This window comes from Diadema setosum, unplaced genomic scaffold (assembly GCF_964275005.1).
Source record: "Diadema setosum unplaced genomic scaffold, eeDiaSeto1 scaffold_74, whole genome shotgun sequence".
Lineage (NCBI taxonomy): Eukaryota > Metazoa > Echinodermata > Echinoidea > Diadematoida > Diadematidae > Diadema > Diadema setosum.
Window position 1 is genome coordinate 59,931 of NW_027307700.1, and position 15,568 is coordinate 75,498.

The 15,568-nt window shown below is 39.1% G+C and overlaps 1 pseudogene; it reads left to right on the forward strand.

Annotated features, from left to right (window-relative positions):
• LOC140245945 (acetyl-coenzyme A synthetase, cytoplasmic-like) overlaps positions 1-15,563 on the forward strand; it is a 31,320-nt pseudogene extending 15,757 nt beyond the window's left edge.
• The last annotated feature ends 5 nt before the right edge of the window (positions 15,564-15,568 follow it).

The window sequence follows — 15,568 nt, forward strand, 5'->3', positions numbered from 1 at the left end:
AAGAAAAAGAAAAAAGAAGCCAAACACAAACAAAAGTGACAATTTTCTTCACAGAGAGAAAAATGAAAAAAAGTTTGGGAAATTTTTCAATTGTGTATGTTTTCATAAAACAATGATGGTATTCACTGTCATATTTACATTCGTTTTTTTATGCAAGGCTAGATAATATTTTGGCTTCCCCAAAACAGACACAAGAATCTGCGCATGTGAAATATTGATGCTTGTGTACAAATGTATTTAAATATGGGGATAGATTTTCCCTCCCTACATTGTATATATAATGAAGATGTTATTTGAAGCCAAAATTGGCCTGAACAGCAAGTTGGCAATTTTGGGATCACTGACAGTTGTTGCAATTTAGAAGCTTTTGATGATTATGCGATCAAAATAAGCAATATAGTACATGCATATCTCCAATGTAATGCTCTATTAAAATGGAAGAGTCTTCATTCTAGTCTTCAAATTACATTGTAGTAGCAGTGGATGATACATGTAGCAATGAAGGGTGAAAAAAGATGTGCAAATTGTAGCATCAAACCAAAGAAATATGGTTTCTTGGATGTGATAGAAAGGCTGCAGCATCAAGCTGCTGAATTATATACGATATGTTCTTGGTTTGAGAGGGTTAAGTATTACAGCCAAAAGGGCAAGCAGTTTCTGTGTAAGCTCAAAGGGTGATTTCCGGTAACAAAGTACAAATACCAGTACATTACAGAATAGATGCAAGGTCACGATACAATAGTTGGTAGAACTCTGTAGAAGTAAACATGTTGGGGCATACTGTAGTGGTACTAGAACTTATGATGAATATAGTGACCTCATTTTACAGACTCTTGCAGAATTGTGAAGAGGCTAATACCTGTTAAACGGAATTATCATACGGTATGATACATTTCACAGAATGATATGAATTTCTCCTCGCGAAGTTGACATCTGATATGAAATTTGGGCTACATACTTCTAGGTTTTGTATGTCAGCAAAATTTCATTTCCCGTCATTTACCTCTCGACATGTTAGCACATTTAATAGATAGATTGATATATCTAGATACCCATGACAATAGATTGATTTTAATTAATGTACATGGATGAATAAGGAGAGAGGAGAATAGATAGATAAATAGATGGAGAGAGAGGGAGGGAGAGAGAGAGAAAAAAAAGGGAAAGAGATTATTTAAAATGCATGTATGTGTAGCCTGAGAGAAGAGATTGGTGGTCATGACTACAGGTAAATTTGTATCATTAGTTAACCCTTTAAATACTGTGCTTTCTTTGCTGATTAGCACAGATGTCTGGAAGCTAATAGTCAATGAACAGAGATTTCCTTATCCCTGTTGTGTCATTATGGCCATCCTTTCAGACTGAGGCACATGACTACACATGAGTATCTAATAGGTTTGCTAACTTTACATCTAGTTCCAGTTTTAAAGGGACTGTACAGTACTGGTTGAGGTGGGGATTCATGTTTTGAACATTCCTATTAAAGTGAGATAATGAGAAACCTCCTATGAAATATGAAAGAGCATGTCATTTTAAGAAGGATTCAGCGTTTATTTGATGATAATTGGTTTTCAAATGGCTGAGATATCCAAAAAAGTGATAATGATGATAAAAGGCGACAGGCCACACTTTTTATTAGGATCTCTTTGTTTCACCTTGTTTTTGGATATCTCAGCCATTTCAAAACCGATTTTCATCAAATAAATTTTTGATACTTGCATGCTCTTTGACAACTCATAGAGTGGTTTCTGAATATCTCGCAAAACGTTAAAAGCTAAATCCTTACCTCGGCCGGAACTGTACACACCCTTATGGATTACTGAATGCTAATGAAAACTAGTGACAGTAGGTTTAATCTGGGCATGTTAGAAACAGTTTCTGGTGGTAAGATCATCTACATGTATTTGAGAGCTGCACATTAATGCAGGAAGTACATTGTCCATGTATTATACATACGTATGTAGTGTTGGGGGAGGGGGGGGGGGGTTGGCAGGGAATGAACTGGTGTCAAAGTACATGAAATATATCGCACAGTGATAAACTATTTCTAGCTGTATTCACATGTAAACATTAGCTTTACCAAAGCATGTCACATTGTGCTCTCGGTGGTTCTCAAAAAGTTCATTCAGAATCATCCCACATGGATGGGCACATCCGTGAATGTGCTACACACGAATGGTGGGAGAGCATGATGTTTTGACTGGAGCTCATGCACACGATCGTACGATGACAAAGAGCCCGCTGTCTTGCCGTGTCAAAGGTCACTCGTGTCTGTACATATTCACAGCATGAATGGTACAATCCATTTGTAGCTGTGCATGTGTAAAGGTTACTCAAGTGATCTTTAAGCTGTCATTAAAAATAAAATGTATTTGGCAAGTATCCATATTCACACAGACAGACATGCATCCATGTTCTTGCGTCTTTTTGTCTGTGTGTGTCTGAGTAAACAGAAGAATGATATAATCCACTCACAATCATATACCTGCATAATTATGTTCAGTCCAGAGTTTTTAATCCTTTTAAGTGATCTTCAGGCATCAATAAAAGTGGCACAAATGATTGAAGAGCATCCGTTTTCACTGCTTGCTAATTTGATTATTGGTGATATACACATACGTGTAGTCTACAACTAGTGAACCTTAATATCTTGCCAGTTTTCACTCCCTATGGGTGCCAAAGTTTAATTGATCAGTGCATTTCTGCCACCGTGTGTATGTTTGCCTGTACAGTGAGAATCGCTTGAAAGCTTCAATAAATGAATGTGTGCTTCATAATTTTGTTCTGGCAGTTCGGTGGTTTTTCGTCAGACTCCCTTGCTGGTCGTATGCTGGATGCCAAATCCTCCGTCCTTGTCACCGCAGGTATGTCTGACTTTGTTCCTAGACTTGCAACCCATGGCATGCAGGGTTAAATTAAAACAGGATGTTCCTGATGTCGTATGTGCGTTTTTGTATCACCCCCCCCCCCCTTATAAAACCATAATAAAACAAAACACAATCATTTTGCTGATCTCTGTGGTTAGTCCTTGTGTGTGTCGGTATATGTGCAGTTTCCTTGAATTATCATCTGCCAGTGTAATGTTTCAAACAGGCATTCTTGTTTTGAATTTTATGATTTTTTTTTTTGCATGGCTGCTAAGGAACCAATTAATTTTTGCAACGGTACTGATGGCCTCAAGACCGTACGTGCATTTATCAATTGACTTTTGGTGCAGAATCAAAGTTTCCAAACAACTTTCAGGGAGTTTTTCGCAGTTTTTCGAGAATATCATTCTTTATCTATAGCTGATATGTGTGTTTCGGTCCATGCCTCTGTAAATTAATTGTCGGATGTCAAATAGATTGTATAATAATGCAGTATTTTCTCTAGTGCCTAGTACAATATCAAAGTGGAAGTGATTATTGTTCAAATGTTGTGCAGTAAACATTTTATTACTAGAAATGAAGTTTGAACGTTCTTGATATTTACTTAAGGTGTAACTAGAGAGAAATACACTGTAAATGGGATATGACCTATGACTTCAAGTATGAGATAGCTGCACAGGTTAACCCTATTCTAACTGGGGGGGGGTCAAATTGACCCCCCCCTCGACGTTTCGCGCCACGATTCCGCAACGCGCAAAGATTTTGCCGCGTCGTTTCATGACTTTTTTCATTGAAGTCTCCCGCATATTTTGAGACCAAATTTGCGACGTCCGGGTACACCGTTCTGAAGTTATGCAATGTTTTGCATATGCATGTCAACCCGAAAACCGCTCAAATTCATGATTTCGTGTGCAAATCCAATGCAAACTGTGTTTTTCTGTTTAATTGATATAAATTAGATTATTTCAACTTTTAACCATTAAAATAAATCAATTCTAATGTAGATAAGCTTGAAAAAGTGCCTCTAACAAATTTTGGCAAAAAAAAAAATAGAAAACAAAAGATCAAAAAAACAATAAAATACATAAGAAATTAACAAAACAATAAAAAACAAAAGAAAATGATTTTGATTCCGCGATTTTTTTACAAGAAAATTGTTTGATGTGTCTTGAGGAACTCTGACACAAAAATTTAATAATCCTTCAGTCTTTTTGATGGAGTTATAGGTGAAAATATGATTTCATGCGTTAATTTGCATAATTAATTTATTAAAAAATATGAAATCAACATTTTTCTACTTTATGACCATGTAATCTTGTAGTTGACATCCGGCTCTATGTTCAGGCAAAATTTTGCGGCGATCGCGTGATCGGCGGCTGAGATCTGAAGGGGGGGTCAAATTGACCCCCCCCCAGTAAAAACTTGGTCTCAAATAGCCCAGTTAGAATAGGGTTAAAGTACAGTTTTATGATATTTTAATGGGTAGCAAAATGTATTAGATTGGGATGGGGGTGGTGGAGGGGGTAGGTTGACAGTCCCTCTTCTTTTTTTTTTCTTTTCTCTTTTTTTTTTTTTAGGGGGGGGGGGTTAATAGTTCCACAGCTTGTGATTTTCTGTAGAACACACATACACTTGAACATTGTATTTTTCAGGCCTCAAGTAAACTAGTTACGTTTCATACTGTTCATATGTTCTAAATCACATAAAGTGCAATATGTAGTACACTTGTGCTGTTAAAAGGCTTATGTACCCTTTGGAGAAGTGTTCAAGCCGATTCCCAGCAGCATAATAGGTTTTAGTTCTACGCCATGATAGTATGTACATTAAAAGTGACTGTCGAAACCTGTGCAAACTGAAGCAGGTGGTGGAGGAAGTGTGTATACATGTAATGAGCCACTTCAGACAGGGCAAACAACTATGTGTGGCAGTTCGATCCATCACCAATTAGGACTAAAACAATAGAAGCAACAGGCAAAACAGCTCATGTCTATGTGAGCAGTATTCTTAACATACCAACGAGATCAGATGGTGTTTAATCACAGCAGTAGACTGAGAGGCAAATATTTACTCTTCTGGGGATGGGGGTTGAGGATGGTCATAATGTAGTCCCCTTCAGGCGTCATATTCTATTCTCTATGAGTGTTTCGCATAGTGTAATGAAGAGACAATGAAAAAATTGAGTTCCTGTCTGATAAAAAGAGTTCAATTCTCAAATTGGCAACACCCTGGTATCGCTCCAAGAACAATTGCTCTGCTTTGCATCCCTCATTGTTGTTCATTGTATTTCTGTCCTGGAGGTGAAATGTTGCTAGTTCTTTGTCGTTACCTTCAAATTCCAGTAGTGAAGCAAGTGGGCATTGTAGCAGGCTGATTGAAGGAAGTGTGCTCAATTTCAATTTATTGACACTTTTTGTGCTTCAGCATAAACTCCCACTGTGTCACATCATTCAGAGACTGCTATGGTGAATGCATGGAAAACATTCTGTGTTTCAAGGCCATGCACTGTACTTCTTTAGAATCATCCTTAAATGCAGTACAATAAAGTTGTAAGAAAAAAGACAAACTTTGCTGCAATGTATTATTGACAAAGCTATTTATGGCAGTGATGCTTTCGTTGTACTGTGGTATACTGCTATTTTACAGATTACATTTATATTGTAGTTTCTGTGTGATTGTGCTTTTGAGCAAAATGTGTAAATTTGGCAAGCCGTCAACTGAGTCAGATATGTGCACGGGGCACACAAATGGATAACTTTTTTTTTTCATTTTATGAGCTTCAATTATTCTTTGCTGGAAATATGTGTATAAGAATTCTCATACTTGGTACTATGTGCTATGTCTCTTTCTATAAATTTCTATTTTTTCTGAAGATGGTGTGTACAGGGGGAAAAAGCTGGTGAACCTGAAGGAAATTGCAGACGAAGCGGTGACGCTGTGCAAAAAGCAGTGAGTACATTATGTAGGCTAAATTCTTTTCCCTTTACAGTCTCCCATAGAGTGTAGAGTTTGGCCAGTTTCAGACATCAGTGGAATGCTGTGGTCGGGGGCCAGAGTCCTTGGACCATTGTGGCAAAAGAAGAAAACTTCATAACAGTAGGGTTCCTTCCACAAGGTATACATGTACACTGTACTTGTATGAACATGGGTGCACAGTTACCAGCACAGCAGAAAAGCATCAGGACAAATGGTGTGTGACTGCTTTAGGTTCCAGTATGTAGATTTTGACGGTGCAATAATATGTGCTGTTGCTGGTAGGCTCACAAACTTGACAGTGAAGTACATGCTGGTAGGCTAGACATATGCTGGCTCAAATCCACTTTACTTTCGATTAGTGGTACAGACCTCCCAACCTTTCTGAATTTGGAGGAAAGAATCTGAATTTTAAGCATTCCCAGCTCTTGTTTCAAGAGGTGTTTCCTATTTTTCTTGATCAATTTACTGCACACTCATGTCAGTCCTGCTACATGTACAGTGTATCTTTCCTACTTTTGAGCCAAATTGTTCCTATTTTTTAGTTAGAGAGGTTAGGAGGTCTGCTATTAAGTTTTAGAGATAGTGGCAATCTACAAGCCATGTTATTTTTTCATTTTTATTTTATTTTATGTTTGTCTGATGTGAGAGATGACAGATGATCTTGTGAAAAACTGCAAACTTTTACCTGTTACGTGGAGTATGCAAAATGACCGATCTTTGTTTCAGTGTGGACACACAAAGTTTGATAAAGGTGCACGTTAATGTCTTAAAGACAGCAGAAGTGTAGTGTGCGCTCAAAGCTTCCCATGGGCCCAACTACCAGTATGAAGATGCCCTTGGGATGACAATAAGGCCAGTTCGTACGTGTAAGCAGGGAGGTGGAAGAAAGATGGAGTGTGCTCTTCTGAGTTTCCTTTGAAGTCATGCGTGGCCCCGACAGCGTTTTTTTCCCCCTCCCGTAATCCCATTACTCACGCTTGGCGCACTGCAAGTCGTAAATCTTGTGGCGGAAATCACGACGCGAAATGCATTGTGGTCGGGGAATAAAATGGTGTCCTACGGTGTAAGCAGTGGTGTGTAAGCACAGAACTCATACTCATAGAGTGTATTCTGTAAAGCAGTGGTGTAAGCAGTGGTGGTGGTTCTGGCGATCGTGATTTTGACGGAGACGAGTTTGTTGAGGAGGAATTGCTTTTAGCAAATTCAAAATCACATTGACACAGCAACTTAACGAAATTTGATTTGCAATTGAAACTGAAACTCAGAAAGTTAGTTGTACTTGGAAATTGGAGGCCAAGGCAAGGGCAAGGCTCAGGACACTGTTTAATAGCGCAGCGTCACCTCAGGTACGCTGCCTAGCAAAAGCATACCTAACGTTAGTCCTAGCTAGTAGACTCTAGTATTTCACAAACTAGAATCTAACCACTGTTAAACGTTAGATTCTACTAGCTCCAGAGGTGTACTCTACTACTTTTTAATTCAATTTTTTATAACGTTAGCATGGGGTAGAGTCAAGCCGATTACCGGTATTTACCGATGAATGATCGAGGGAGAGTGAGGCGAAACACTGTATACTAAGCTCTGTTTTTCCCCCTAAAATATACTAACAGCATCATACATCTAGGCTTTTATTGATATCATCTTTAATTCTCTACAGAAAATTATTATAATCAAGGCTGATATGTCTAATTTACACTTTTTAACACTCAACTTTCCATTCCAATATGTATTTACTAGTAACTCAAATTCACCGAAACAACGGCAACGAACGCTGTCCCGACGCCTACGCGGCGGCCCTACAACAACCCGACGAGTACGCTGAAAAGCCCCAGCTCGCTCGGGTGCAGACGAAAAAAAAAAAACCGCCTCGGTCTCTATGAAGCACTACTTTTACACTCGAACTGTTTGAAAACACGCCCGAACACGCTCATGTAACTTACATCATTTTGAAGATCAAGGTCAGGCCTACCTCTCTAACTATAAAAAAATTGCGGAAATGTGCGGGATTTCTCATAATCGATACAGAAACAATATGATGACATCTCTAGCGCACAAAACTTACTGCTGAGTAACTCCGTTGTTTGTGTACCGATTTCGCTGGTTCAAACGGCAATCTCCTCAGCACAGTCTGCTGAACCAGCGAAAGGTATAGACATACCACGCTACCCAATTCTTGAGCCATAAGTTGTAGCTTTCGAAGGGGGACGTCTTTCACTGAATGTAATAGACTGCCAAAATTTTGAATATGACGTCATATTGTCGGTGCCACGCATCGCTTCAAAGCCAGATTTTTACGAGCGTGTGTTTATGGAAGGCCTGGAAAGGAGATCATGTTGCGTCACTCTAGTGCGCCGGAGGGTGATGGGTGGACCGATAAGGCCAGATTTTGACATATTTATCACAGAATGAGGGTTGGGTTTCAAGACGTTAATCGGTGTAAGACCACTTGATTTTTTCTCTGAGGGAAGCTCTCAGAGTGCCATCTCCATCTTTCTTCCACCTCCCTGGTGTAAGTCGCTCTTCGCATGAGCGAAAAAAGGTCATGAGTGACAACAGGCATGTTACTTTTTAAATTCACTGAGATAAGCATTTGTGATGTAATGATTCTTCATGATGAAGTCCTTCTATGTGGTGCTGGCCTCACAGTAACAAAATGTTCCTTTTAACCCGTTGAGGACGAGTCCCGAGTATACTCGGGCAGGTGTCTATGGGAAATGCGTGTTGTAGCAAAATCAGTCCGTCCTCAACGGGTTAAGAATCCAGAAAGGTGTGAGATAGACTCCCAGTTAAAGCTTAGTATTTGAAAGTGATGTTACGGAAGAGTCTGTCAATACTTTACATGCAAAAACAATGGAGTGGATGATCCCCCACATTTAAATGAAGGGCCATTCTGGTCACATGATGTATGCATACGTTCATTCTTTGAACACGAATTCCACAAACTGTCAGGTCGGGCAAGCTTATGCATGTATATCGCTCTGAAAATGAGTGAAGTTCCTGACCAACTGGGAGAAATGAAAGGTCATTCATAGGAAATATGCACAAGAGCAAGTTATGAACTGACTTTTGAAGTTTATAGGCTATTCACCTGCAATGACATGACCTTTTAACCTGTTGAAGATGAGTCCCGAGTATACTCGGATACAGTGTAGGTGTTTGTGGGTAAATCTGTGTTGTAGCAAAATCAGCCCATCCTCAACGGGTTGGTAACAGTGGCGTATCTAGGGAAAACGGCGCCCGGGGCAAGCACGAAAATTGCGCCCCTAATTTCTGAAAAGTGTTCAACCCCAACCCCATCCCGGTAGGGACTTTAAACAAAGTCCATATGATGCTTTTTCAAGCATTTAAAAGGGATCTTTTTGAGGGTGATTTAAATGTAATGAATTTTGATAGATTCTGGCGAGCGAGCGCAGCGAGCGAGCCGAAAATTTTTGTATTTCAGCTTACAAAACATGGAATTCTTGTCATTTTTTGCTTATTAAATCTCACAATTATAGTGACGACCTTAAGATAACGATTTATACCAACAAACTGAGGACTTGAAAAAATACTCTAAATTAGTACGAGCGAGTGAGCCGAAATTTGTATATTTCTGCGTCATCATTACGTTTTTTTTCTTATCTTTTTTTATTTTTTTCTTGCGCCCCCTTCCCCGTATGTTCGAAACCGTTGGCGTCCTCTTTTGATCCAATCGGCGATCGCTTCAGAACGAATGAAATTGCAGTCGCTGCTCCGTGTAACATTTTTCCTGCTAAATATAAAATGACATGAGTGAACACAATAGATTATCATTTTGTCCGCGTCATCGTCACGTTTTGTTCTTCTCTTTTTTATACAAATTTTGGCGAGCGAGCGCAGCGAGCGAGCCGAAAATTTTTGTATTTCAGCTTACAAATCATGAAACTCTTGTCATTTTTGCTTATTAATCTTACGCTAATCAAGATATAGTGACGGCCTTATAGATAACGATTTATACCAACAAAGTGAGGACTTGAAAAAATACTCTAAATTAGTACGAGCGAGTGAGCCGAAATTTTGTATATTTCCGCATCATCATTACGTTTTGTTCTTATCTTGTTTGATTTGTTGTTGTTTTTTTGCCCCCCCCCCCCCCCCCCCCCGTATGTTCAAAACCGTTGACAATGGTTGACACCCTCTTTTGATCCAATGGGCGATCGCTTCAGAACGAATGAAACTGCAGCCGCTGCTCCGTGAAACATTTTGCCTGCTACATATAAAATGACATGTGTGAACACAATAGACACTGCCACTTTGTCATCATCACGTTTTATTCTTACCTTCTTTTTATACAAATTTTGGCGAGCGAGCGCAGCGAGTGAGCCGAAAATTTTTGTATTTCAGCTCAGAGAACATAGAATTTTTGTGTGAACACAATAAACATTGTCATTTTGTCCGCGTCATCATCATGTTTTGTTTTTATCTTGTTTGATTTGGTTTTCTGCCCCCCCCCCCCCCACCATTCTCCCTCCCCCTTCCGGCGAGTTTTTTTTTCTTCTTCTTCTTTTTCTTCTTCTTTTCTTTTTTCTTCTTCTTTCTTTTTTTTTTTCTTCTTCTTCATTTTTTTTCTTTTTTTCTTCTTCTTCTTCTTCGTTTTTTCCCGTTTTTTGCGCCCCCAAGGAGTGGCGCCCGGGGCACGTGCCCCCCTTGCCCCCCCCTAGATACGCCACTGGTTGGTAATAGATCAGAATGTGTCCAGTTTTTGGTGGTTTAAGAGAGGTTAGGTATGATGAAATATTATGCAAAATAGAATACAGGCATTGTCATCTCTTCTGTTTGTTTGTTTGTTGTATTTTTTTCAGAGACTTTGTCGTGGAGACTGTATTGTTGTACGTCATCTGGGGTCACCTGACGCGGCCAATGGGACAGAACATCACCGGTTGCCAAGAGACCATGCTACACACTCAAGGTGAGACACATTATAAACTTTCAGTGGCAGGAAGAGGCCAAGATTTTATGGGGGAAAATATGGAAGTGCTTGTCATGGGTATAACATAATTTTTACTCCCTGCAGTGGGAAATATCAAAGACATTATGTAGGTAGGCCCCTAAAAATTTAAGCAAGCACCATTCACATATTGCATCCTTTGTGTGTTTATTCAGGAACATGTGATTGTGTGTTGTAATACGCAGTATCGTCAAGAGAATACTTAGACTGTTTTATTTTTTTGTTTTTAGTATTTAAAGAGAGTATTGATTTAAGACTTAAAATTAAATAATTCAGTGAACTCAGCTCTAGGTTGTTAAAAAAAAAAAAAGAATGGATGGTAATGTGTGTGAATTTGGTGTTTAACCTGTTGCCCTCAATGAAAGGTGATTTTCCATAGATATGACATAGGTACAAAAGTTTACCGTGTGCGATGGCATTAAGCCAAGCACATGTGTGACTTATCGTGGTGCTTTCTAACACAAAATAACACACCACAATCCAGTGGAGTTCAATATGGCACTGATGTTTGAGTAGACCTTTCTATGCACTTGTGCAGACTGCATTAAACCCAAAGATTCTACACATGTACCACCTATTAGAGGGAGTTTTACCACTGTTCACACTGTATGATCACAAGGAGTACTATCAACTGTTACTAAGAGGGGCAAGAACTATAAGATCAACATGACAAAAAGTATGCATTTAAACTGTTTGATGCAGCCTGAGTTTGCCAGATGTAGACTTAAAATGCACATGCAGAGAATACAATCCTGACAGAATACATAGTCTGCCCTCTAGTAGTAATAAGTATGTAACCTCTTTGTGCCCCTCTCGCAAACGGGGGAGTTCACTATGTGCGCTCACAGAACAATTGTGCAGGCGTATTGCAAGTCAGCACTCTAGTGCATATTAATGTGTAACCTCTTTGATTAAACCATAATGTTTGATTCAAATACTGAATTCCCCCACACGCTTCAAAAGACGGACTTCCACAAAGGTCGCGACCACTGGTGGCACGACGTGATGGAGGGGTCAAGCGAAGAGTGCGAACCAGTCTGGCTGGAGGCAGAGGATCCACTCTTCATGCTTTACACCAGGTGAGTGGCTTCACAAACCTCTCTCTTAGTGATTCACAGGGAACATCTGTAGTAAATGATCATGATGACGATGATGATGATGAAAATAGTAACAGAGAATATCGGTATGTGATTGCCACACCTGTTACGAAATGCCTTGTCCCAACTATTCATGAAAGTGTACTGTTGTACAATCTGAATGACAGTTGATACAGACTAATACATTTTCCCGTGCATCATTAGGCCACTTGGGACTGTAAAGTCATAAAGAGCAGCAATCCACTGTAGTACTATGACAAGTGCATTTTGCTCGTTCATAAGAAAGAGTGCTTTGGTCACCTGCTTCCTAATGCCATCTTAGTATGGCAATGTATATCTCATCATTTAATGGGAAAAAAAAAACATACAAGAATGCAGCTGCCTTTAAGATTGCAAATTAATGGTCTCTCAGTCTGTGGCTTTAACCAGTGCCATATATAAAAGAAAGTCTGGCCAAATGCTATTAAAGAAGTGGACGCCATGTCATTACTCAACGTATTACGCCTTTACAGGGTTAGCATGTACTCTCAGACGTCACAGACAAATCAAGCCAAGTAGAGTATAGTTAACAGTGGGCACTGTGCATGCGCTCTATTCAGTAACGACATGGCTCCACGTAGGTCATGAGATCAGCTTTTAGCCAGTCAGAGGCTTCAAAGTTCATGAGGAAACTAAAACCGAGTTTGCCAGACTCTTTTTATATACGGCACTGCTGGGGTTAACCGATTGCAGTGTGCATCTGTACCTTTTTGGTTTATTGCTGCCGAGAAGTGTGTGTTTTTGAAAGAGAAAATAGCTGCTATGTAATGTCACTCCTGCCAAATCTCTGTTCCCTTTATGTAGATGACAGAGGGTATTGGAATATTAACAGCAAGTTTGATAGATCAAATGGTGTGGCTGTTGTAAAGTAGGAAATGAAAGTACACATAAAATTTCTGTTTCTTGTTTGATTTTGGTGCTTTCCCCTTTCTTCAAAGTAGCTTTGAGTGAAGATAATGCTATGTTTTTTGGAGATTGGTGGGCATATATGGAGGTCTGTGTGATTGATACCCACTTTCATTTGAGATTTAGCAAATATTTTTACCAAATGAGGGGCGCAACCTACCTGATACATGCAGTCAGCAAGTCTAATCTATCTGATTAATAGGATTGCTTCACAACTTTTGTACACATACAGTATGTATTCACATGTGTCCAGGGTATATGGAAGTGGAGAATTTTGTGGCACTGTAAAAGTAAAAGTTTACAGGGTGTGAAATTGGTGCACATTTTGCGCAACACAAAACTTGTACAAAAATAAAAAAATGTGAAGTGTTTTGTCTGTCATATATTACAGTAATTGTAACTGATTGTCGTATATCACAGTAACTGTGTTTTATGTTTTGATTCCGCTGCATAATCTGACACAGCCCAGTGGGAAAAATTCCTTTCTTGAAAATGTCCTCTTTTACAGTAGTTAATATACACTGTGTCCTAATGTCATTATGATTGTCATTTATCTCCAGTGGATCCACAGGGAAGCCCAAGGGTGTGGTCCACACTCAGATCGGCTACCTCCTCTATGCCGCCACCACCTTCAAGTATTCATTCGACTACCACGAGTCAGACATCTACTGGTGCACAGCAGACATCGGCTGGATTACCGGTCACTCCTACGTGTGCTACGGTCCCATGGCCAACGGGGCCACCAGTGTCATGGTCAGTTGAGGTGCTGTTGGTGGGGGGGGGGGGTGGTTTGGGCTTTGAAGTTGAGGGGAGGATTTTATAAATAAATGTAGTTGTGTCAGTTTCAAAGGAGAGCTTCTATTGTCACAGTTAAAGGGAAATTTTGTACCAGGTAGAAGATAGACTCAACAGGAATGCATATTCAATCAACCTCAGATAAGAATGAGAGAATTTGAAGAATTGTGAAGTTTTGCAAATTGTTGCAAAACAGTTGACGAACAATTGATATGAATTTGCAAATGAGTGAGCTGATGTTGACCCCCCACAATTTTCCATGAGTGTGTACAAAAACTGGCAGATTTTTTTTTTCTTTTTTTTCTGCTATATAGGTAGGATGATGTTTGGCATATATTAAGACACGATGATATTTTGGGCTGAATGAGTTCAGATTGACAGTCACTCGGAAACTGGTCACAATTGTGTTTGACAAAAAAACCCTGTAAATTTCAAAATTTTTAGTACAAACTATATCATGTCAAGTTGTAAGGTGATGACATCACCTTACTCATTTCCATACTGGTCAAGAGGGATTTTGTGAAATTTGGCAAAGCAATTTCCTAACTTATTTTAATGTTTGTCCAGTTTTGATTGAATTTGTTCTGTTGTTCTCAGAAACTTTTACTCTTTCTTCTTACACTAACATTTAAGGGATCGTACAGTTTTGGTTGAGACCTAATTTCAGGTTTCTAACATTTTTTGGTGAGATAATGAGAAACCTCTTTATGAATATGAAATAACATGTAATTCTATGAGGAATTCAAAATTTATTTGATGAAAATTGGTTTTGAAATGGCTGAGATATCCAAAAAAGAGCAATTCTAATAAAGTGTGGGACCCACACTTTATTATGATCGCTTTGTTTTACTTTGTTTTTTTGGATGTTTCAGTCATTCCAAACCCCGATTTTCATCAAATAAACTTAGAAATCCTCTTAAGATGGTATGCTCTGTATTATATCATAAGTGTTTTCTTGGTATCTTGCAAAAAGCTAAAAGCCCAATTCTCATCTCCACAAATACTGTACCATCCCTTTAAGTGGTCCAAAGTCCTCTTTAACTAGATGGCCATAAAAAGGATGATATTGTTGCTGGGACCCAGTAGTTTTACTCTGCTGCAGAGTGTCTGCAGAACATGCAAAGTTTTGCTCTGGCGTGACTGGTTTACATGCTTCAAACCTTGGTTCTGTAATGTAGCATTGTGTTAATAGAAATGCACAGCCAGAGAGCAATGATCAGGAAGTGACGTCAAAATAGTTTCCCCACATGGCCAGAAAGAGAATTTTATAGGCAAGTGTCATAGCCATTAAACAGTCAAGGAAAGATCCATAAAATACTTGCCCCACAGACAGCTCATAGTTGTCCTGGACAAGCCAGCATGTTGGCTTGTAACACTCTAATGTATGAATCGTGATTATCTTTGTAGATTGCAGTGTTGCTAGGTTTATGTTTACCCAACTTGTGGTGTCTCATATACACAGATATACTTGAAGCACTTGTGGCAGAATGAAAAAAAAAATTCGCAACCACACATTTTTTCCTGCTTGTATTTTTCACAATAGTTGTGACTATCATTCAATTCTGATAATCTAATGAAAGATTCCAGGATAATGTCATGCAAGATGAAGAATACTCACGATTATAATTAAGACAGAGGTAAATGTCTCTAGAGCAGAAATTAAATAACAAGAAGCAAACATAAAGAAATTCAGTTTATTCAGGAATAAAAGAGAAGACCTACCATGTAAAGCAAATTTTCCTGTATAAAAAAAAGTGCTTCCTTTCCATTTTTGTTGTGTAGTTCGAAGGAACTCCTCTGTACCCAGACGAAACCCGATGCTGGCAGATTGTGGACAAGTACAAAGTGACGATCCTCTACACAGCGCCCACCCTTATACGAACGCTCATGAAGTACGGGGAAGCTCCTGTCAAAAAGTAAGTCTT